The sequence below is a fragment of the Acinonyx jubatus genome, chromosome D4, assembly GCF_027475565.1.
Source record: "Acinonyx jubatus isolate Ajub_Pintada_27869175 chromosome D4, VMU_Ajub_asm_v1.0, whole genome shotgun sequence".
NCBI classification, from domain to species: Eukaryota; Metazoa; Chordata; class Mammalia; order Carnivora; family Felidae; genus Acinonyx; species Acinonyx jubatus.
Genome location: NC_069391.1, coordinates 71,259,126 through 71,282,602, shown reverse-complemented (window position 1 = coordinate 71,282,602; position 23,477 = coordinate 71,259,126). Strand labels below are relative to the sequence as shown.

General features: G+C 37.2%; 1 long non-coding RNA gene across 2 annotated transcripts; it reads right to left on the bottom strand.

The window, feature by feature from the left end:
- Positions 1 to 444: 444 nt before the first annotated feature.
- Positions 445 to 22,204, bottom strand: LOC128312225 (uncharacterized). 2 transcript variants are annotated; one of them, XR_008291236.1, is made up of 4 exons: positions 20,510 to 22,204; positions 18,148 to 18,247; positions 13,380 to 13,609; positions 445 to 7,022 (listed from the first exon to the last, which is right to left on the bottom strand). It is a non-coding gene; the product is annotated as an uncharacterized LOC128312225 (long non-coding RNA). The 2 variants fall into 2 exon arrangements; XR_008291235.1 differs by lacking the exon at positions 445 to 7,022 and having other exon boundaries at positions 12,642 to 13,609.
- Between the last annotated feature and the right edge of the window lie 1,273 nt (positions 22,205 to 23,477).

Genomic DNA, 23,477 nt, shown 5'->3' with positions numbered 1-23,477 from the left:
CTCAGAGTGAGGCATTAGGGCAAATGGAGCAGACTTAATTGTATATAGCAACTTCTTCCTGTAACTGAGAAGCAGCAGCTAAACATTTAGAACCGTAGTCCTCAGGTATGGTTACATACCCAACTCATTTTGGAGGAAAACCTAATGTAGTCATCTTTGTATGTGCCTACGCCTCAAATCTATATGGAGTCATTTGGTCCTTCCTAAGCACGTTCAGGATCAGCAGTTCTCAAAGTGTGGTCCTGGGTCCAGCAGCATCAGATTCGCCCCAGGAACGGTTGAAAAAAAAAAAGCAAATTCTCAATCCCTGCTCCCAGACCTACTCTGACAGAGACTCTGGGGGTGGGACCAGCAATCTGTGGTTTGACTAGCCCTCCAGATGATTCTGATGCTCACTGAAATTTAAATATCTTTGGTGTAGGTAAAGGCTCAAACTGGAATGGGATTCCGCATCTCAGTAATAAACTGGACATTTCTCTCCGTGAGGAAATTTAAGAAATCCTTAAAGGCATCCCTCTAGCAGTCTTGTCCTAGTTGGGCCAAAGCCCTCCTCTTCCTCCCTCTACCCCTAGCCCTTCTTTGACTGTTGCTTCAAGAAAAAAAGAGAAATGGTCATTAAGAAAGGCAGGAGGTCTGAAAACAAAGCAGTATGGTCATTTATGCAAAGCCCTGCAACCCCATTTCCGACTACTTGATTGTTTTATTTGCCCCAGAGGCACTACTTCTCACACATTTGGCTCCTCTCTTTAAAAGGAACCCCAACTAATCATTTTCTTGTGCTTCGATGCAATACTCTCCCAAGTATTCTTTTTAAATTGAGTGAAAATTAAACCTAATGCACATGGTTCCATAATAACATTTCTTTTAATGAGACCCATGTTCTAATGGAAAGGACTGCCCTACTAAATTAAAAGTAGTGAAATATATAAAACACATAATCTAGCACATGAAACCAAAAACCTAATTTATTCATTCATTTCACTAGACAATGTGATGAAGCATAACGAGAACATGATAAAATGAAGCCGTGTTCCTGCCTCCTTCTGCCGTTTCCCGTTTCCTACTTGGAAAAGGTCAGCGTGAGAAAAATTTGACCTTAACATCTACTTCCCAGTAAAGCAAAACCAGTGAAATCAAATATTTTCCATGTCCTTCTAATCTGAAACTCTAATTGTAAATTAAAAAAAAAAAACAAAAAACCTCTTCATTAGATGAAATCTTTTTAACTTCAAATGTCTTCAACTTTAAAAAAAAAGTATTTTTAGCAAGGCTGGGATGCATTCCAAGTAATTTCAAAATCACTATCAAAATCGTACTTTAGTTATAGGTTAAAAAACCAAGCACATAATCTGCAGTGTTTTATGAGGTTATTAATTTGAATTATGGAATTCTAATTGCCTAGGAGCTTGTCCATAAACCACTGCTCTCCTCCGGCAGGATGGAAAAGAACACAAAGTATTCCCACCAGGAAACTTGGAAGCTTGTCAGAACCTACAAATGTTTCTCAAACTTCATGGTTACTTTCAAGGCTTTGGATATTTTGCAAATCCTCTGATCAAAAGGTAACCATGAACCCAGAGGTGTGTGTGCACGTGTTTAGCTTTTTCTCAGCACGCCATATACACACTGAAATACTGAAAGAGGCCAGTACTATGTCAATTCCTCCAATAACTGAGGTGTGTTTGTTTTATAAATAACTAATTGGACATTATTTAAGGTGTGTATGTGTGTGTGTGTGTGTGTGTGTGCATGCGTGTGTTTATTTGTATGCATGTGAAAGCATAGAGGTATACAAGCATTTACTTTGCATGTATCTAGTTAAATACTCTCTGGTTCCAATTTTTATTCCAGCCCTACAAAAATGCAAATTGGCTCAAACTTATTTATTGGTATATAATATGTTGGGGTCACAAATTGTTTTGAGACAGATTTTTCTGTGAGAGACATCCAGCTCTACAATTTCAATAATGTATTTTCTTCACCTTTTTTTCATTTTTAAAAAACAATGATTTCTCAAGTTTTCACGATCCAGATAAAAAGCTCTTCATTCCATTCATCGCATCATTCGGTTGCCCAAATGCAGTTTGGACTGCGTACCGGGAATAAGAAGATGAATTTTAAACTTGTTTCCATAAAACTACTACATGAGGTCCAACTACAAACCACACAAGATAAATATAAACTAGCGGGGTTGACATTATACAAGTGGTAGTGATCGTTTTTAAATGCCTGTACGGGCAGAAGAAACTTGTCCATAGCTAAAGCAGAAAAAAAAAAGTAATAATAAAGACAACAACTTGAAATGAAACGATTTTGTAAACTTCTTATGCAAACACTCTTACTTTCAGCACTTTGTATCCAGCGTCTGTTTCCTGTTGGCATCTTGCAGGGCATTGCAAAAACTAATTAACAAATCCATACTGTACTCCCTGGGTAATTAAAGAGAAACTGCGTAGGGATCTCAGTAGTTTATGGAATTTTAAGTATGGGCACTTGGACCAGATCAGTCAGATCAACGATGTATTGAAAAGAAAGGTATCTTTATTCAGGCCTCTGTGGGAGTCCGTGGCCCCGCGAGATCTTCCAGACCGTGAGACCATTCAGCCACAGTGTTGCTTAATTGGCTTGATTTGGTTTTGGTGTTGAAGTAGTTTTCCTCCAATGAGTAGGTGGCTCAGTGAGAATCCCAAAAGAAAACATCTTCTAAAAGAGCTTTTGGTACTTAGAGGTTTAGGAAAAATGACGAGAAGAAGCATTTTCCTGGGGTAAATATTATTCCTTGGAACAAATCAAGGTATTGACTGTAACAATAACAAAAAAAAAAGTGAAGAAAAATTCTGTGCAGCAGCAACCAGTAACTTCTGAGAAGTTACTTTCTAGTGACATTAAAACAGTAAATATCCAACCTGATTTATAGGTGTTTTTGCTTTTGACTGAAAATGTCCAATGCATGTGGCTTGAATACATGTTCTTGTCTCAAATGTTCTACCACACACATTTCCACCTACTGTGAAGCCAAACACATTTTGACTAATGTTATTGCTTGTGAAAATTTTCCCTATGACTTGAAATCCTAACTCTGTGTTTCTTTTAAACATTCACATTTATAAATGGGCAATTGTTAAACCACTTGCTGTTTGTCTTAGAGTTACCATAATAAGGGTGATAAAGTAAGTAATCTAACCTTTCAGATACTATGAATTTTCCATTTTGTATCTGAGAACGGCACTTAGAAAGAAAAGAATCCTTGAGGGTGGGAGATTTTTAAGAATGATTCTTAGATGCCAAGGCCTCTCATTAACATTTCTCCAGTGAGGGTGTTTCAAGTTGTCTGAAGTTGTGTTTCTTACAAAAAAAGAAAAAAAAAGCAACTCAGGTAAAACTTGTCTGCTCTTATATTTTAAGACCATTGGCAAAATGCGTGCTCATTTAACTGCACTTAGGGACTCACACAGACAGAATAAAAATACACCAGCCTATTCTTCTAGCGTTACAGATGCAATTTGGCCAGAGCACTTCCTTACAAGTAAGACATCATTCTCAAAAATCATATTTATATGTGGTATTTAGGACCACTTTGTATGGAATGTGAAGTGTTTTATGAACAAGTCCCACTCCAGATGTGGGAGATGGATCCCAGAGGAGGTGAGCAAATCTCTGTCTCTAGTTCAGGCTCAGAGTCAGTGCTAAACTATTCTCCATCCAAGTACAACCTCAAATGGCTTTGCAGCCCCCAGTGGTACCTAATTACCTAGCAAGGTGTTGTAAGGTGTCCTTAGGAAGGTATGTGGCCAGTGCTGGTGTCTCGCACGGCCAGATGCTGCTAGATGCTCTGACGGGAGCCTGGGGCCACCTCTGGAAGCATTCTCGTGAGACACTGCCACACACAGCAGGCAAGCTGTTTGTTACCAGGGAAGGGAGCCTGGGAGGCGTGGGCACTGGTGGAGTTGAAATTACGGCTGTGCCATGTATTGACTGGGACACTAGGAGTGCAGCTGAATTTTTCTGAGCGTCGTGCAGATTCTGAGTAAAATGCTACGCTGGTTAATATGCTATGTCACTCAGCTCCCAGTTCGCCCTCTGTGCTCTGCTGTGAATGGCTGGAGCTGGGGCTTTGCCAGCTACATCTCTTCATTGCCAGCTGGCTTCTTGTTAGGTCATCCAAAAGAAGGGGAAGGGGAGGGGAGAGACCTTCCTTCTTCTCTTTGCGGGTCTCAAGTACTCTTCCCCCAGAGGTGACACTTGGCCCCAGTTTTCAGCTCCTATTGGCACTGACAGAACAAGGCTCATGATACCTCCTTCAGAGGTGTCGACCATAGACAGGAAGTCCAAGTTCCAGCACCTCAGCAGCCATCGTTTTGGCTTCTACATCCTGCTACTCTTAACTTCTTCGTTTCCCCAGCCTTACGGATAGTAGCTGCTTCCTAAATTGCATCCGTCTTCCCCTTTTTCTCATTTAGCTAAACTACTGCCTGCATTAAGTTCTCTCTGACATACCTAGAGTGTTTCTGTGTGAGTTAGTGCTACCTACTTAAAAATGTTTATGTGGATGAAATGAGATACCGCATGCCAAAAGTGGGTTGTACAGCATGGGATGGTGTAGAATAAATACATGGCTCCTCTCTCCATTTGTAAAAGGGGTCTCCAAAGCTCCCTCCTCCCTCAGTAAACTTAGTTTGTGCAAGTTGTGGCTTTAGATATAGAATTGTTTAATTAAGAAAAGAACCCTGGCTTTCTCACTCTTTGCAAGTCTCTCTAAGGTACAGAATCATGGAAGAAATGTATGTTCATGGGCTCTCTGGTTCTTTTTTTTTTTTTTTTTTTTTTGAGTATTTGCAAAAATTGCACAGCAAGAGTCATCTTCACATGTTGGAATGGAAAATGTTAGTGGCCACATGGTAGTACCATGATGTGCTATCAGAAGATCATGCACTTCTTTTAAAAAAAAAATGTTTATTTATATTGAGAGAGAGAGAAAGAGCAGGGGAGGGAAAGGGAGGGACAGAGAGACGGAGAGAGAGAGAGAGAGAGACAGAGAGAGAGAGAGAATCCCAAGCATTTCCTCACTGTGTGGAGCGCCACATGGGGCTCGAATTCACAAATGTGAGTGAGATCATGACCCAAGCTAAAAGCAAGAGTCAGACACTTAACTGAGTGAGCCACCCAGGCTCCCTTTGCACTTCTTCTCCTTAATAATCTATTTTAAATAATCATTGATAAGCCCTTCTCATCCAGTAAGCCCTGATTATCTGTAATACCAAAGTCAAGATTTTTCTCTCATACCTTCCTAACACAATCTCGTATTATTCAAAAGTCATCATTATGCTCATGTCATTATTTATGCTAGGTCCATTTGCATTTTACTTTTGCTCCTGTTCTTCCCTCTCTTCTGAAATGCTTTCCCCTTCTTTACATTTTATCCAAATCCATCAAGACTCAGCTGAGACAACATTCTCTCAGCCCACCAAGATATCTCCCATTAATTTATACCTATTGTAGTTTCTGGCAATATAGCAATTGATTATTCTCTGACTAGAAATCTTATCAGCTCATTTAAGTTGAAAAAAAAAAACTATGGCATGGATCATGGTTTGTTTGTTTTTTTTGTCAAGGCTCATAGATAGATATGAAGCCTTGAAATAAATATTTGCTGGCTGATTGGCCAAACTTTAATAAAGTTTTTTGATCGAATGTGTCACTTAAGACTTCCATTTTCTCTGAGGGCAATGCTGAAATAGAAAACTAAGTACGCATATAATATATTTCTGGGAATTTATCAATGCATATTATTATAATAAAAGTGTTAGAATTTTCCTAATTACCAACTTAGTAGAGATGACAACCCTTTGAAACAATAACTGGAATCAGTACTTTTCCTTTCTACAGCCTAGATTGACAACTCCCCCTGCAGAGATGCAACATAAAATATTTGCAGTACAACCACCATCTTAATGAACCGAATTTGTGACTGGAAGAATTGAAGTGCTCGATCTTGCATTGTTTTATTCATGAAGTGTCTGGCATAATGCAAGTAGGCACAATCCCTTATACTCTTGCACAGAAACTAAATTTATGAAATGAAGAGTCAATCTCTTTGCTTTTCAATTCTCAGTCATGATGATGATAGACTGAGTGGTTGACAGAAGTTAGTGCCTCAGAACAGCCAGTGAACCCAGATACGGTTGCTCACTCTGAAATACATGCAGGTAAGACTGACCACAGAGCAGGAACCACCTGAGCCTGAAATGGACCAACTCTGACTGCTTAAAATACCCTAATCATGCCATGATCAATCCTCCAGTTTAATCACTTACTTACCATTATTGTCTGTCCTATGTCAACTACCCTGTAAGTATATGAACAACTTGAAAGCACAAGAAGGATAAAGAAATACATGAAAACATAAAGTCTGCATTCAGCTTGACTTTGAGAACACCTGGAAAGCCTTGACTACGACAAAAATTTATAACTTCCTGGTTTTGTACCACAACAGTACACATATATTGTCCCTTACTCCTAACACACAGGTGGGTTATAAAATCAGAGAATTATGATGGTGGGAATCTGAAAGAAGGCCAAGTATTTCTTAAAAGCAGAAGAAGAGGGTAAAATAACATTCAGAACATGAGTACTCTCTATTAATTTGAAATTATTATTGAATAATAGTAATAATAATTATTATTAATAATTTAATAATTATTGGAACCACGGTTCTGTGCTTCCTAGTAATTGTTTACATCTCTTCTCCATGACAAGGGGGCAACACTTTCAAAGAAAAGATCTACCCTCCCATAATGATGTAAGTCCAGTACGTAAAAACATGTATGTGCAAACGAACAAATGAACCAGACAACTGGACACTTGCTGCAATTTTCCTTTGCATGAAGTATCTTAAAGGATGCTTCTAGGGTGCCTGGGTGTTTCAGTCAGTTGAGCATCCAACTCTTGACTTTGTCTCAGGTCATGATCCCAGGGTTGTGGGATAGAACCCCACATGCATTGGGCGTGTATTCTCTCTGTCTCTAAAAGGAAAAAAAAATGCTTCTAAAGTCAATAAAACTTAATGGAACAGGTGCAGAATGAACTTTTTAGGCCGATTCTTCATATACAGTGAGAGAAAGTGAGTGTGGTTTATTGTCAAAGAAACTTCATTGATCAGCTTTAATTTATTTAAAAGCTAGAAAATGTAAGTTTGTAGAATTGTATGTGATTTGGTAACATGACTGTCTTCAGAGCAGTAAGTCACATTTGTAGGAAACACTGAGTTGAAATTTCAAAATATTTGCATGCTGTTAGAAATTCATAACTTTCTAAATTTAAGTTAGTTTCAAAACTTGGCTTGTGTGAGTCTCCTAATTCTCTGAAAATTTAAAAAAAAATGTAAAGCTACTAAGTTTTAGAGTTTTTTTCCCTTGGAACAAATTGATAGTCTGTAATTCACTTTCAACTACAGATGATTTTACCTGCTGCCTGGATATAAACCCAATACGATCATTCTAATCACACTCTGATTCATATGTATTGGTTTTCCATTGCTGCTGTAACTAATAACCACAAACTTAGTGGCTTAAAAATATACAGAGTTATTATCTCACAGTTCTGGAGGTCATAAGTCAAAATGGTTCTTATGAGATAAAATCAAGGTGCCAGCAAGGCTGCCTTCCTTCTGGAAGCTCTAGGGAATAATCCATTTCCTTGACTTTTCCAGCTTTTAGAAGCTTCCCACCTTCTTTGCCTCCTGGCCCCTCTTCTTCATCTTTAGAGGAGCAACAGCAAGTTGAGTCCTTGTCATACCACATCTATTCAAACTTTCTTCTGCAATCACATTTCCGTCTGACTCTTTTCTGAGGCTTCTTCCATTTTTAAGGACCTTTGTGACTACATCAGGCCTTCCCGGATAATCCAGGATAATCTCTCCATCTCAATGTCCTTAGCATAATTACATCTACAAAATCCCCATTTCCACACATGGTAACATATTCATTGGTTCCAGGGATTATTTTTTGCTCTCCACTTTGTTGAGAAATTTTTGGAGATACTTTTGAATTCGGCATCTGATAGGACAGTCCTCCAATTAGGATATTTGATAACATTTTCACAACCAGTTTTAAAACCAATAACCAAGTTAACAAGAGAATGAAGCTTCAATTATCTGCAGTCATTTTACATGAGATATATTCTATGACCACTTAACCCACTGCCATCAACCTACTTTCTTTCTGCTGTTAGAAGAGGGGCACCTGGGTGGCTTAGTCGGTTAAGCATCTGATTCTTGATTTTGGCTTATGTCATGATCTCATGGTTCTTGAGTTCATGCCCCACCTTGGGCTCCAGGGAGCCTGCCTGGGATTCTCTCTCTTCCTGTCTCTCTTTGCCCCTCCCCAGCTCATGAGCTCTCTCTCTCTCTCTCTCTCAAAATAAATAAACATTTTTAAAAAGCAGAAGAAATATTTAAAAATCACCTAGTATATTTCTCGTTTTCAAATTATATTTCTATTCTCCTCATAAGATGCTTCTTCTAGTCCCTAGAAAAGAATAAATGATCAATATTTATTAAATGATTGAATCACATATTAACCACAAATTAAACCACATATTCATAAGCATGGAGACCCCTAAAGTGATTTAGCTTACTATAACTTTTCTTATGAACATTTAAAATAAAAGTATTTCTCTACATTATTTCCCCCATTGGTTTATAATTCTTTCCAGAAAACAAAAATTTAAACATAATCATCTCCTTTTTCAAAACCCCATCCTTATCCTTAATGAGATACCACAATATAATAGTTCACATGGAAAGATGATTCTTCAAGAACATGTGTTCAATATTGCTAACACCCACCACCAGTAAGTCTCAGACCATCCGGTGATACAGAAGATTTTAGCACAATGCACAAAACAATACATTTTCTCTCCAATTTTGGTGCTAACAGTAGCAAAATGAGGGAAACGAGACCCCAGACAGTGGTGAGCTCAAGAGACTCTGAGTTTCTGCTCAAGGTCAGAGAAAGACTCTTTGCTGCAAGAAATGCTTCAGAAACACACTCACACAAACACACACACCTCTCTAGACTATTCTGATTTAAACACTCCATTTCAATTGAGGAAAAATGACTAGACATACATTTTATTGATGCGTAGGAGATATTTTGTAGGTGGGATGTGTGGTGTAGGCCTTTCTTAAAAAGATCTAATGTCAGAGCTAAATAATTCTGTGGCCTCAGAAAACTCCTGGATATGTTCTGATCAGCCACTAATAATAAAAAATCAGTTAAGTTTTACAAGGGAACAACACAGAGCTTTTGACCCAGTGTTGCGGTTGGGGGTGGGGGGGGCACCATGCTGAGCAAAAACCAATGGACAGACATTGCACCAGTAGTACGAGAGGATCAAGCACTTTTTCAGACAATAGACATATTATTTTATAGAAATATAATTCAAATATTTAAATATGCAAGACCTCTTTTCTGCCAAGCAGTTCTAGCAACAAATTCAACACAAGAAGTTATCAAATCATCTCAAAGAGACTTTCTCCAATTAGTTGAATTTATTACTTTAAATATTAAATTTTTTCATATGCCCAATTTAAATCAGCAATTCAAAATAAACTTTAAAAATTTTTAACATTTCTATTTTATTTTAGAGCACGAGTGGGGGAGGAGCAGAGAGACAGGGAGACACAGAATCTGAAGCAGGCTCCAGGCTCCAAGCTGTTAGCACAGAGCCCTAAGTGGGACTTGAACACATGAACCGTAAGATCATGACCTGAAGCTTAACTGACTGAGCCACCCAGGCACCTCCAAAATAAACTTTTTAATATTATCAGAATAACCTACAATCTATCAAAATTAATATATGCTACTACTATAACCTATCAAAATAGAACTACCCATATAACTAATATAGCCTTTCAAAATAAACATAAAGGATTTTAAGTTTATTTATTTATTTTGAGAGAGAGAGAGAGAGAGAATGCACATGCCCATGTATGAACTGGGGAGGGGCAGAGAGAGAGAATCCAAAGCAGACTCTGTGCTGTCAGCCCAGAGCCCAACAGAGGGCTCAATCCCACAGACCATGAAATCATGACCTGAGCCAAAACCAAAAGTCAGATGCTCAACCGAGGCACCCTGGTGCCGTGATATAGAGATATTTTAAAAAATTATCTCATCCCAGGGGCGCCTGCGTGGCTCAGTCGGTTGAGTGTCCGACTCTTGGTTTTGGCTCAGGTCATGAGCCCACAACTCATGGGTTTGAGCCCCGCATAGGGCTCTGTGTTGACAGCATGGAGCCTGCTTGGGACTCTCTCTCTCTCCATCTCTCTCTGGCCCTCCCCCACTTGTACTCTTTCTCCCTCTCTCTCTCTCTCTCTGTCAAAATAAATAAATAAATAAACTTAAAAAACAAAAGAGATTTAAAATTATCTCATCCTGGGCATTACCGGTAGGCAGAATAATGGCTCCCAAAATCGATCCACATGATAGGTTCCTGGGGCCTGTGATATGTTACCTTTATGGCAAAAGAGACTTTGCCAATGTGATTGAGATGGGGAGATTATATGGGTAGGCCCAATGCGATTACAAAGATCCTTGTATGAGTCAGAGAAGATATGACAACTTAAGCAAAAGCCACAGTGATACGAATACCAGCTTTTCAGTTGTCAAGGGGCCTTGAGCCAAGGAATGTGGGCCACCTCTAAGAGCTGGAAAAGGCAAGGAACTGAATGAACTCTTCCCTAAAACCTTCGAATGCACTGCCAATACCTTGGTGTTAGCTCCTTAAGGGCATTTCAAATCTCCAAACTTTAGAACTATAAGATGATTCATGACTTGTTTTAAGCCACTAAGATTGTAGTAATTGATTTTAGCAGCAAGAATAAACTAATGTAGGGGTGCCTGGGTGGCTCAGTCGGTTAAGTGTCCGACTTTGGCTTAGGTCATGATCTCACAGTTCGTGAGTTTGAGCCCCACACCGGGCTCTGTGCTGACAGCTCAGAGCCTGGAGCTTACTTTGGATTCTGTGTCTCCCTCTCTCTGTTCCACCCCTGCTCATGCTCACCCTCTCTCTCTCTCTCTTTCTCTCTCTCAGAAATAAAGAAACATTAAAAAAAAATTTTTTTAAAAGAAGAAACTAATGTAATTGGCAAACTGTCCTTTAATAAAATATATTCGGATACAGTTTTAAAACATCTCCATTGCTATCATGCCACAATATGTCTGCCCTTCTATTTCTCAATTTAACGAGCTGCCACATTTTTCCTACGATACCAAAAAAAAAAAAAGTAGGACATCATTGTGGGGTGCTCACAGGAACTGTGGATGTAATTCATTTGGAAACACTGTTCCTTTGCTATCAGTAATAACATGAGTCAGTCCATAGCAAAAGCTTCTATCACTACTCAAGGAGCCACTGTTTCAACCCTTAGGATCTAGTATTCCACTGGATCTCAGTAATCTTCATTTAGCCTTGTAATTAATCTGCTAAATTTCAGTGGGAACAGTAGCAAACTTACTGAGTTTCACTGCAAAGACATTACAGCAGCACATAGCTGGAAACGCTCACATAACTACACCTACATTAGTCTCATCAAATAAACCTAATGTGTGTGATAGTGTTGCATGAAACATGGTAATTATTAAAATTAAAGTATGCTTGTCAGAACAAAAGGAGTATCTACATTTGATGATAAAAGATATTTAACCAAAGTAAGAACTTTAATGCAACTTCTATTTTCATTAATAATGTATAGGGGCTCATAGACATTTGTGCCATAAATAAGAATAAATATGTAAGTATGTGTATGTGTACGTATGTGGTTGTATGAAGATACATATCTAGTGACATAGGTCTTTAGACTGTAATGACTTGGGGGGATGCCTCTGTCCAACTAATACCCCCCCCTTTAAAGTTTCATCTGTCATACATGGGTCTCTTTGAAGAACTATCACTTCTGTTGAAATTATTTTTCCTGAGTCAATCTCGCCTGCCATACTATAAAATGACAAAAACAAGGATCGTGTCCTATTTGTCTTATTTGTCATGGTACTATGTATCATGATGGCGAGTAGGTAGTCAATAACTGTTGGATGAGGTTATAGAACTTCCATACTACAAGTGTCTAGTCAGTAAATCAAGAAGCTGCTAGGGACAGAAAATTATTTAGCTCTGCTAGTGAGTCTAAAAAAGGTCTCAGCCCCATATCTCACCTGTCAACCATCTCCAAGAGTATCCAGAGGGACAGGTTCTTCATACTTTCATGTGCACTTTTTGTCCTTTTTTTCCCCATGTAAAGCAATCTCTCCGTTGCTTATTTAAATTGACTTCTCCTAGCTGAAGAAGACCCAAGGAGGAGTTACTATGTGTGATTCAACAGACACGTAATATAAATACACATAATATATGTACATATACAATGTGTAATAACTCACATCCTGAGGATCCCTAATTTCTTCATTGGATGACACCTTATAGTTTAATTTCCAGCATCCAACCATTTGACTGGTTTTCCACATGTTCTTCTCAATGCATATATTTACTAGCTTCTTGTACTTCTTTGTTTTAATGTTTGTTTGTTTATTTATTTATTTATGTTTTTTGAGAGAGAGAGAGAGAGAGAACACAAGCAGGGGAGGGCCAGAGAGAGAAAGAGATACATACTCTGAAGCAGGCTCCAGGCTCTGAGCTGTTAGGGCAGAGCCCGATGTGGGGCTCGAACGCACAGACCACGAGATCATAACCTGAGCGAAGTCGGACGCTTAACCGACTGAGCCATGCAGGGACCCGTAGCTTCTTATACTTCTTAAGTTATGTTCTGTTTCCTTCAGCAGTCAACACATTTCTAATCTGTCCTAGGAAACCCCTCGAGCCAAGATAGCCTCTAACAAAAAAGTAATATCATTGCACCCATTTTATTCTGCAAACAGAATTCGCCATGGCTCGGCAGCAGCAAATTTTCTGTTCTAGAATTCTGCCAGAGCCACAGTTCTTGCACGTGTTAAGTTCTACTCTGCACGGCTCCGGGATCGCTACTCACGTCACAGCCATCACAGAGTGGCACATTCCTTAACTGCGGCACGTTACACAATCTGCGGAGGATGGTGACCGAGTACCTTAAACAGTGGACAGCTGCACCTAGGTTGCATGAAGGTGGCTGCCTAGCCAGTGAGTACTGCTTATAACTTGACATCCAACACTAAGAATGGCCAAACTTCTGCCATCGGGCCTGATGGAATATCAAAGACTGGACTTGCTCTTTTGAGGCAGACAATTAGACAATTGAACAAAATATATGCGCCAGTTGGTTTCGGGCGTCGTACAATAGAACAAAACAGTGATCCCGAGAGAAAGGAAACAAACAAGACCAGCCATATCATCACCTCAGTTTGCTGCTTCGTTGCAATGGGCACAGGAAGAGGGTGCCAAGCATATCCTCAAAGTCTTGCTGAGTTGAGGAAATAGAAACTGCAGGGAGAATGCTGAGGTTGCACAGCAGAGTTCCAAAACGGAATGAAGGCTGAAGAGGAAAAGCTCCAGAAACATGCTTGAGGCACGCTTTCATTTTTGCTGCGAGCTAATCAGAGCATGTGTAGAGTTCAAGTCCACGAGGCTAAACAAAGGATAATTAGGAGCTTGTAAGCTGAACAACATCCAGAGTTCACAGAGAGTAGAAAGACATTTGATCCGGCCACTGAGAGTCCCCGGTGATAGCCCAGGGGGTCATGCCTTACTAGTAGAGCTAAACTCCACTTGGAATGAAGCCTGTTCTAGGCCAACCATAACAAAGCTTGAAACGAGGCCTTAAGGAGATCAAACTGATCTGCCACACACTCCAACTGCCTGTCAGATGAAAGTACAGAGCTCTTTAAAGGAAAACAACAACGATGCAGACACTCATAATTCCAACCAAAAAAAAAAAAAAAGTATTAAACACGTGGAGAGGTGAGAAAATGATTGTAAACCACAATCAGGAATAGAGTAGACAAAAGAAACAAAATCAGAAGGAAGGGATTATGAAACTAGAAAATAAGAATGTTCTTAGAGTTCTTATAATTATGCTTAACTGTTGTTAAATTGAACATAATAAAGTATTGAGTGATAAAGTCAAAGTGTGAAAGAGTTTCTATAGCATACTACACTTCGTGTAAGAAGGAATGGGATTGAAGAAATTATAAATGGGGCTCCTGGGTGGCTCAGTCGGTGGAGCATCCGACTCTTGATTTTGGCTCAGGTCATGACCCCAGGGTTGTGGGCTCAAGTCCTGCATTGGGCTGTGCACTGACAGCACAGAGCCTACTTGGGATTCTCTCTCTTTCTTTCTCTCTTTCTGCCCCTTCCCCACTCACACTCTTTCCTTCTCAAATAAATAAATAAATAAACATTAAAAAAAAAAAAGAAAATATATGTGTATGATCTTTTCTGTAAAAGACATACAGGAAAAATAACCTGGAAACTAATGAGACCTTTTGCCTACAGACGATGGGTGGGAAGGGAGAGAAAGCATGCAGAAAGAGAAACATGATGCAGAGAAGAGGAGTGACACTTTGCTGAACATCTTTTTTTTTTTTTTTAACTGTTTCTTTATTTTTAAGAGAGATAGAGTGTGAGCAGGGAAGGGGCAGAAAGACGGAGACACAGAATCCGAAGCAGGCTCCAGGCTCTGAGCTCTTTTATAATGTGTTTTATTTATTTATTTATTTATTTATTTATTTATTTATTTTACTGCTGAACATCTTTTGAGCTCTGACTCTCCGAGTTGTCACAATGTTTCACATATCTGCCAACTAAATAAGTAACTAAAATCTACCAGGATATGGGTAATACAGGATGGAGTACAAAAAGTAAGAAATGGGGGGCATCTGGGTGGTTCAGTCGTTTGAGCATTCAACTTCATGAGTGTTAGGTCATGATCTCAAGTTTTGTGAGGTTGAGCCCCATGTCTGGCCCTGTGCTGTCAGTAAAGAGCCCGCTTCAGATCCTCTGTCCCCCTCTCTCTGTACCTCCCCTGCGTATGCGCACTCCATCTCTCAAAAATAAATAATAATTTATTTATTTTAAATAAATAAATAAATAAATAAATAAATAAATAAATAAAAAGAATCTTTTTTAAAAAAGTCAGAAATGAACTTAATTGGCTTAACAATGTTAAATATAACCACACTGAAGGACTGAGGAGTAAAAGAACAAACCAAAGCAACTTAAAACAAAATAAAACAAAACAAACAACAAAAGAAACTAAACGAAACCAAACCAAAACACAACAACACAACCCAAAACACTATTTGACTATATCTGCAAGGTGAAAGATAAAAAGAACTATGCACAAATATTACACCCCAGTTTATAAATGTGTTTTTCACAAGGGTATGGGTTTGCAAATATGGAATTACTTTGTGTGTATTCCCGGACGGAGCAAAAAGTAAATATATTGTCGATGATGAAAGCTAAGTATTCTACTGTCAGGGAATAGAGCTACAAATAAGGAAAGGGAAAGGCTAGAATGAATCCTATAGTGTTGGATTAGAATAAAAAGCAATGGGTATGGTCATTGTTTTTAGCATATAGACAGATGAATGTAGAAACAAAGATGTGTGTGAATGTGTGAGTATATGCATGTATATTTCCTAGCTCCTCTCCAGCAAAAGGGCCTGACTACAAGCAATGACACCCCGGTGGCAATGGGAAGAACATTCTCCAACAAAGGAAACCAAAGCTCCTTGGAGAAATGTTGAACATCAGGTTTGGGCAGGGAAAATACAAGATATGCATGGGACATTTTGTGGTGCCAGATGCAAGGAAGTGCTCAAACATGATGGAGTCACATGGAAAAGACACAGAGCCCAATGTGGAGAAGCTCTCATAGCCAACTCTGGGAAAATAAGGACAGTAGTAGATTTATAACCTAGAGGAGAAGATAAAACATCCATCAGTATATCCACTGATATAAATAAATAATTGAATAAATCAGCAAAAGGAGATGGGGCAGATTTCCTTAATATAAAATTTTAACTATTAAATATAGGAGTAAAGGAAAGATAAAACCACCATTTTGCCAACCCCACAATAATCATTGTACAAGGAAGACCCTTTGAGGGGAGATAAAATTAGTGGCAAAGGTGTATTGAGAAACTAGGTATTGGCATAGTGTCAAAGTATCTCCTCACAAGACACTTCATTATAAAATGGTAACTTTACAGTGGAGATATTCTAGTCATGAAGTGATAAACTTCAACATCACTAGTAATAAAACACATCAGCATCATGTAACTTCTTTTTGTTTTAAGTTTATTTATTTATTTTGAGAAAGAACAAGAGAGAGAGCATGAGCAGGGGAGAGGCAGAGAGAGGGTAGAGAGAATCCCAAGCAGGCTCCACATTGTCAGCACAGAACCTGATGCAGGGCTTGAACTCACGAACCACAGGACCATGACCTGAGCCTAAATCAAGAGTCAGATGCTCAACTCACCCAGACACCCTAACATCATGTAACTTCTTACATGATGCAATGAGGAGGGCATAACATCAATTCTCTGGTGTTTTTTATTTTGTTTTGTTTTGTTTTGTTTTACCAAAAATGCATAACTTCAATCTAATCGCTAGAAAACATCAAACTGAAATTGAGAGACCTTCTAGAAAATAACTGCCTAGTATTTTTTTAAATGTGTCTGAGTTAGGCAGAGGAACCACCAAAAGACATGGAGATACAACAACTAACTGGAATGAGAGAGCATGAATTATATTATGGACCCAAAAAAAGGACATTTAGTAGATGTATTGAAAAATACTCCAGAATTTGGACAGTAAGCAAAACTCACCAGAGTAACCCATGAGTCAAAGGAAAAAATCAAAAGAGAAATTAGAAAACAGTTTAAACTAAAAGAAAATGAAGAAAACATAATAAAACTTGTGGGGATGCAGTTAAAATATGTCTTACAGGAACATTTATAGATTTAATATATGTATATTGAAAAGAAAGTTCTAAAATCATCATCCTAAGATTCTAACCTTAAGAAACTAAAAAAATGAACCATAAAGTAAATGCAAATTATACAGAAGGAAGAAAATTAAAAAAAGATAGAAGCATAAGACAATAAAATAGTTATTAGCCAAAGGTAAACAAATTAACAGAACTATGAACTGGTTCTTTGGAAAAAAGAAAGAATAAATTTGAAAAATGTCTAGGTAGGTAGAAAAAATGAAAAAGTCACAAATTGCCAAATAGCAGTAGTAAAAGAGAAAGGATGTAACTACAGAACCTATAGACATTGATCTACTAAGAAGAAATGTCTTTTTTAAATATTCATTTATTTTTGAGAGAGAGAGAGAGAGCTGGGGGAAGGGCAGAGTGAGGGGGACAGAGAGTGGGCTCTGTGCTGACATCACAGAGCCCGATGTGAGGCTTGAACTCATGAGCTATGAGATCATGACCTGCACTGAAGTCCGACGATTAACCAACTGAGCCATCCAGGCGCCCCTAATAAGCAATGTTACAAAATGTGTAGGTAGGTACATTTGGCAAACCAGATGACATGCCAAATTCTTTGTAAAACTCTAGAGTTTTAACTAGTAAAGAAGTTGCATTTTTATTTAAAAAGTTCTCTACAAATAAAATGCTAGGCCTCATGGTTGTTCTGGTGAATTCTATCAAACTTTAAGGAAGAAATAACAATAAAATAGAAGAGTTGGTTCAAACACTGTTTAAAAATTATCACTGCACATTATCAAATTAATTTCCAAAGTACTGTTCTCATTTACACATCAAACCACATACATTTTGTCACTAAAATTATGAGTGAAAAATTGGGTCTTGCTCTTTTTTAAATTATTATTGCACATTAAGGCATGGATGGAACATTTGTTTCCATGCTTATCAGTCATTAGTATTTCTTTATAATTTTTTATCAACTTGCTCACTTTTTTTAATTTCTTTAGAGTATTTATGTTGCCATTTGAAAGGTTAAAAGCATTTAGTAGGTGAACAATTAACATGATTGATCAAATTTGGAAAAGTTATTCACAAAACTCTAGCTGATGAGTGATTATTAATCTATAGCGGTTTCTGAATAGCTTTTCCCAATTTGTCGTTTTAATTTGTATTCGTTTATTTTGAGACACACAAGTTACAACCAGGTACATTTCTAAGGTGACCTGTGGCTTCTTTTCGGCCCAAGAGGAGAGGCAGAAGCAGTACTTGAAATCTAGGATTTTCCTGTCATTTTTGTTTCTTGTACATCCTTTAGCCACCATCCTACGAACAAGTGAAGTAAAAGTTGAGGCTCCAAATCCACTTCAGCCTATATCAAACATCTTAAACAATTAAAGAGACTCAGTGAAGGAGGGGAAACTATCAGAAAGGGGAGTATTTTCCAGAGGAGACAAAAGGAGAAAAGAAGTTGACACATCTAAAATAGTGTCATCATTTGGGGGGCGCAGATCTGAAAATATACAAGACAGCTAGGACGTAATTCACATTTGGATGTTTATAATGGTAAGTAAAATAACTGATCAACTTCAGTCTGTTTTGTATCATATGGTCTCTTCTCTGGTATCTTTAATGTGTGTTGTTCAGTATTTGAGCGATGAAAGGTTGGGAATTACGGTGCTATCCTCGGTATTAATGAATCTTTAAATTGTCCATTACTGTCATAACCTTTTCTGTTGGCTTGGCTGTGGTGGCTCTTTTATTGACAGAGACATCACAATTAATTTACTTCAACCATTTACATGTCTGGGTTGAATCCAGTTAAAATGCCTATCAGAAATAATGCCAGTCCAGATCCTGGACTGGCAACAGAAAAACTCTACAAAAATCTCCAACCAAGAGTGCCAAATCTCCAGGGGCAAAGGAGGGAGAAGTAGTTGGAGGAGGAAAGCAGGGGAGCATATTGATATCAATCACAGGGCTAAGAGAAAAAGAAATCAGATTACAAGAAAACTGCAGGAGTGTGACACGTAATTAGCAACAGAGACTGACTATCCCATCATGCCAATCTTTGGTGTTACGGATTGATCATGGTTTTGAGTAATATATTTCCATCATTTTCTACCTAAAAATGCCATATGATCCTGACCACTGTACATGAACCATTTTTTTCCATGTAAAAAGTTCATGGGACATTGCAACCACCTGTAGACGCAACCTACACTTAAAGCAATGAAAAGCAAACACCTTAGCTGGACTAAGAGACATTAAAACAAAGTTCCATTTCCTATGCCTGAGGAATCTGAATTTGAGGCACTTTTTGGTAATTTTCATTTTGAAAAAAATGTCAAAACTGTCAGTTTTGGCCATTGACCCTTTTGTGTCATTAACTTTTAAATAACATGATGAAGCGAAGGTGGTATTGACCTAGTTTAGAATTAGGCTTAATAAAACTTCATATATTTGCCATTTTGCCCCTATTCTGAATGTTTGGTTTTAAATGTAACCAAAATAGAAAATAGCTTTTTACAAAGAGATCAAAATAAAGTAAATCTAATTCTTGATATTTTATATAAAAAGAGATGTTGTCTTATCTCCTGATATGCAACACAGAAAACTGACAGCCACATTTTTTGAGGATTAACTTTTATTTTCCCTGTCATATGCACATCTGCACATGTGTATATTGGGTTATTTCATACTTTTGGCCTCTTTGAAGCTGAATTTGTTTTAAGGTTAAATTTTGAGTAGATGGTCAAGCATACCGATGATTTCACATAATACAAGGACACAAGTTTAAAAGGTAACAAAGTTATAGTGTAACGAGGTCATTATAATGCTTAATGCTTCAATCACCAAATAATAAGGCGGCCTAGAAAAAAAGAAAGAGCCAGAGTAGTGGTCATACGTGATAGAACACTGTAAGATAAATCAATTTGTCAGTCAAATGAAACTGATGCTATAATTGGAAACAAACATTTTGTTTATCACCGATTAACAAATTATAGATTCTTATATTTATATATTAAATATTTAATTCAGATTGTGTATGGAAAAGTTTTTTGTGGGGAACAAAATTAACGATACCATGTCTTGAAAGTTAAGATCTTCTGCTTCCCTCCCTCATGAATGTCAAGCGCTAGGAAATATAAAATATTTCAAAGATTTTGCTCTGGGGAATATGTTGCTAGGTCTTTCCTGGACAAGATTTTTGTTTTTTAAAAAATTGCACAACAGATCCATGCCCATTATAGAAGACACAGAGGGTGCAGATGAACAGGAAAAAAAATGTAATTGTATGTACTCTCTCGGCACCCAGCAATATTCTCTCTTAATATATTGGTGTATGTTTTGTACATATAGCTATGTTTATTCATTCACTAAATGTCTACTAAGAGTCAAAGGATACATCAGAAAAGGAAACAGACAAAATCCTCTGCCCCTGTGAAGCTTAACTGGGCAAGCCAAAAAAAAAAAAAAAAGTAAATCAAAAACAATGTATAGTATGGTAGTCATAAGTGCTACAGAGTAATAAAATAGAGTGGCCAGAGAAAGTCTTATTGAAATGGGAGTTTAGTAGATACCTACAGAACCGAGAGAACGAAGCTATGCAGATGTCTGCTGGAAGAGTGTCTTAGAGGGCCAGTTCAAAGGCACAAGGACCAGAGCTTGCCCAGTGGGTTGGGGCTGGAAAAAGAGAAAGGAAGCCAGTATCAAAATATATCCTGTTTTGTTATTTCTTTTCTTACCCATAGATTATTTACAGGGGTTTGTTTAGTTTCCAAATGTTCAGGGCTTTCCTAGACATTTAGTTGTTATTGATTTCCAGTTTATTGTGGTCAGGGAACATGGCAAGAAAAAGAGGTGTTGTCTTACTTTAAAGAAAGTTTAATATGCGATATATTTGTCTGATATGATTTAAATCCTTTGAAATTTATGAAAACTCATTTTGTGACCCAGAACATGATCTACCTTGGTAGATGTATCATGTGCACTTGAATGACTGCATTGTCAGTAGCATTCTGTCAAGGTCAGCTAGGTCAAGATGGTTGATTGATTGTGTTGTTCGGATCATCTATATCTTTACTGATATTTTAAATCTAGTTTATCGATTTCTGAACGAGGAGAAAAATCTCTCTCAAGATCTGTTTATATTTTCTAATTATCTGTTTGTCTAATTCTGTCAATTTTTGCATCAACTATTTTGAAGCTCTATTCTTAAACACACACGTAGTTATAACTATTATGCTTTGATAATGAAATTACCTTTATCATTATGACACCTCTATCTTTAGTAATACTCTGTGTGAAGTTGATTTTATCTATTATTAATACAGCAACTCCAGCCTTCTTTTGTTTACTATGTGTATGTTATATATTTTTCATCTTCATTCTTTTACTTTGAATTTATCTTCATCTTTAAGTTTTAAGTACATCTCTTATTAACTGGGTCATGCTTCTTTGTCTTAGAATCTCTGCATTTTTCTATATATTTGTAATTAAACTACATCTCTGTTAGCACATAGCTGGGTCTTACTTTTGTCTGGGCAGAGCTTTTAAACTGGGTGTTTAGTTCTCATAGTTAACGTAATTATAGATATGGCTCAGTTTAGATCTGCCATTTCATTGTAGTTTTTCATTTGTCCCCTTTATTGTTTTTTGTTACTCTACTCCTTTACTTGCTTTTTTGGATTATTTGAGTATTTCTGAAATTTAATGTTATCTATTGGTTCATTAACTATAGCTTTTTACATTTTGTTTATTCTCAGAATTACAGTGCATATATTTAGCTTTTTATAACCAATATAGAGTTAAAATTGTACCATTTTATATAAATTGTAGGAACAGTACAACGATATAGGCCAGGTCGCCAAGACCCCCATCGTTTAGCTAAAATTTTCATACATATTACATCTACACAGGTTATATATCCATGAAGATAAGTTGTAATTTTGCCTTAAACAGACCTTATAGTATGTGTATAAACATTGTTGCCTTAAACATTACATACACAACATTACATATATTTACATATAGGATATATATTTCATGAGAAAAGAGACACACTGTTTAGTATTTACCCAGATATCTACCTTTTTCACTGTTCTTCATTTTCTTTCTGAAGATACGTATCTGATATCATTTGCCTTCAGCCTGAATAAAGTGTTTTAGCTTGATTTAGAATTTCTTAAGATGCCATTGTGCATTTTATTTCGAAGTTCTCATATTTCGAAGTTCACTTCTGGGTTTTATTTAGAATTATCATAGTTTCTTGATGAATTGAACTCTATTATTATATAATGTCTCTCTTGGTCCTGGAATTTTTCCTTGTTCTGAAGCCTGTTTTGTCTGATATAATATGAACACTTCAGCTTTTATTTAAGTAATGTTTTCATGTTATAACTTTTTCCAGTCTTTAACTTTTAACTTACATCTTTATACTTAAAGTGGGTTTCCTGTAGACAACATATATATAGGTCTTGGTTTTTCTCCAATCTGAGAATATTTACTTTTAGTTGGAGTGTTTGGACCGGTGCTATCCAATAAAAATAAAATGTGAGCCATAAATATCAGTCACCTATGTATTTTTTTAAAAAAATTTTAGTAGACACTCAAAAATGGGAGAAATATTATTTCAATACTTTATTTTATTAATCCAAATATATCCAAAATATTGTCATTTAAACACATAATCAATGGAAACATATACTAGTGAAATATTTTATATTATTTTAACTCATGCTAAGTCTTAGAAATGTAGTGCACATTTTACGCTCACATCACATTTCAATTTAGCCTACCCACATATCATGTGCCTAGTAACCAAATGTGACTATAGTATTAGATAGCACAATAGGCCAATGTGGGTACAGGGTCAATAATGTTGAAGCTAAATCCATCATCTTACTGTATTCTATTTGTATCAGCTCTTTGTTTCCCTTCTCTAATATTGCTGTAACTTTTATATTAGTAAGTTTATGAGATTAATTTTACGATCCTATTGTATCTATACTGTCAGCTACACCTCAGTTTTATTTCTCGTGGTTGCTCTAGGGTTTACCACATACTTCTTTAGCTTACCAGAGTCCAAGTTAAGATAATATTATTGTCACTTCAAATATAGTGTAAGAACCTTATAAGAGTATGTCTCCATATCCACGTTTCCTCTTTGTGCTACATAGTATATTTTATTTCTACTAATGCTATAAATCCCACTGTGCATTATTTCTTAATAATTAAGTATATTTATTAATAATAAAAAGGAAATTTCAAGGTTCCTGGGTGGCTCAGTCAATTAAGTGTCCAACTTTGGCTCAGGTAATGATCTCACAGTTCGTGAGTTCAAGCCCGGTGTTGGGCTGTGTGCTGACAGCTCAGAGCCTGGGGCCTGTTTCAGATTCTGTGTCTCCCTCTCTCTTTGTCCTTCCCTTGTTTGCACTCTGTCTCTCTCTCTCTCTCTCTCTCTCTCTGAAAAATAAACATTAAAAAAATTTTTTAAAGAATAAACAGGAATTTTTAAAACTCAGAATTTAAAATTTTAAAATTTCTTCTAGAG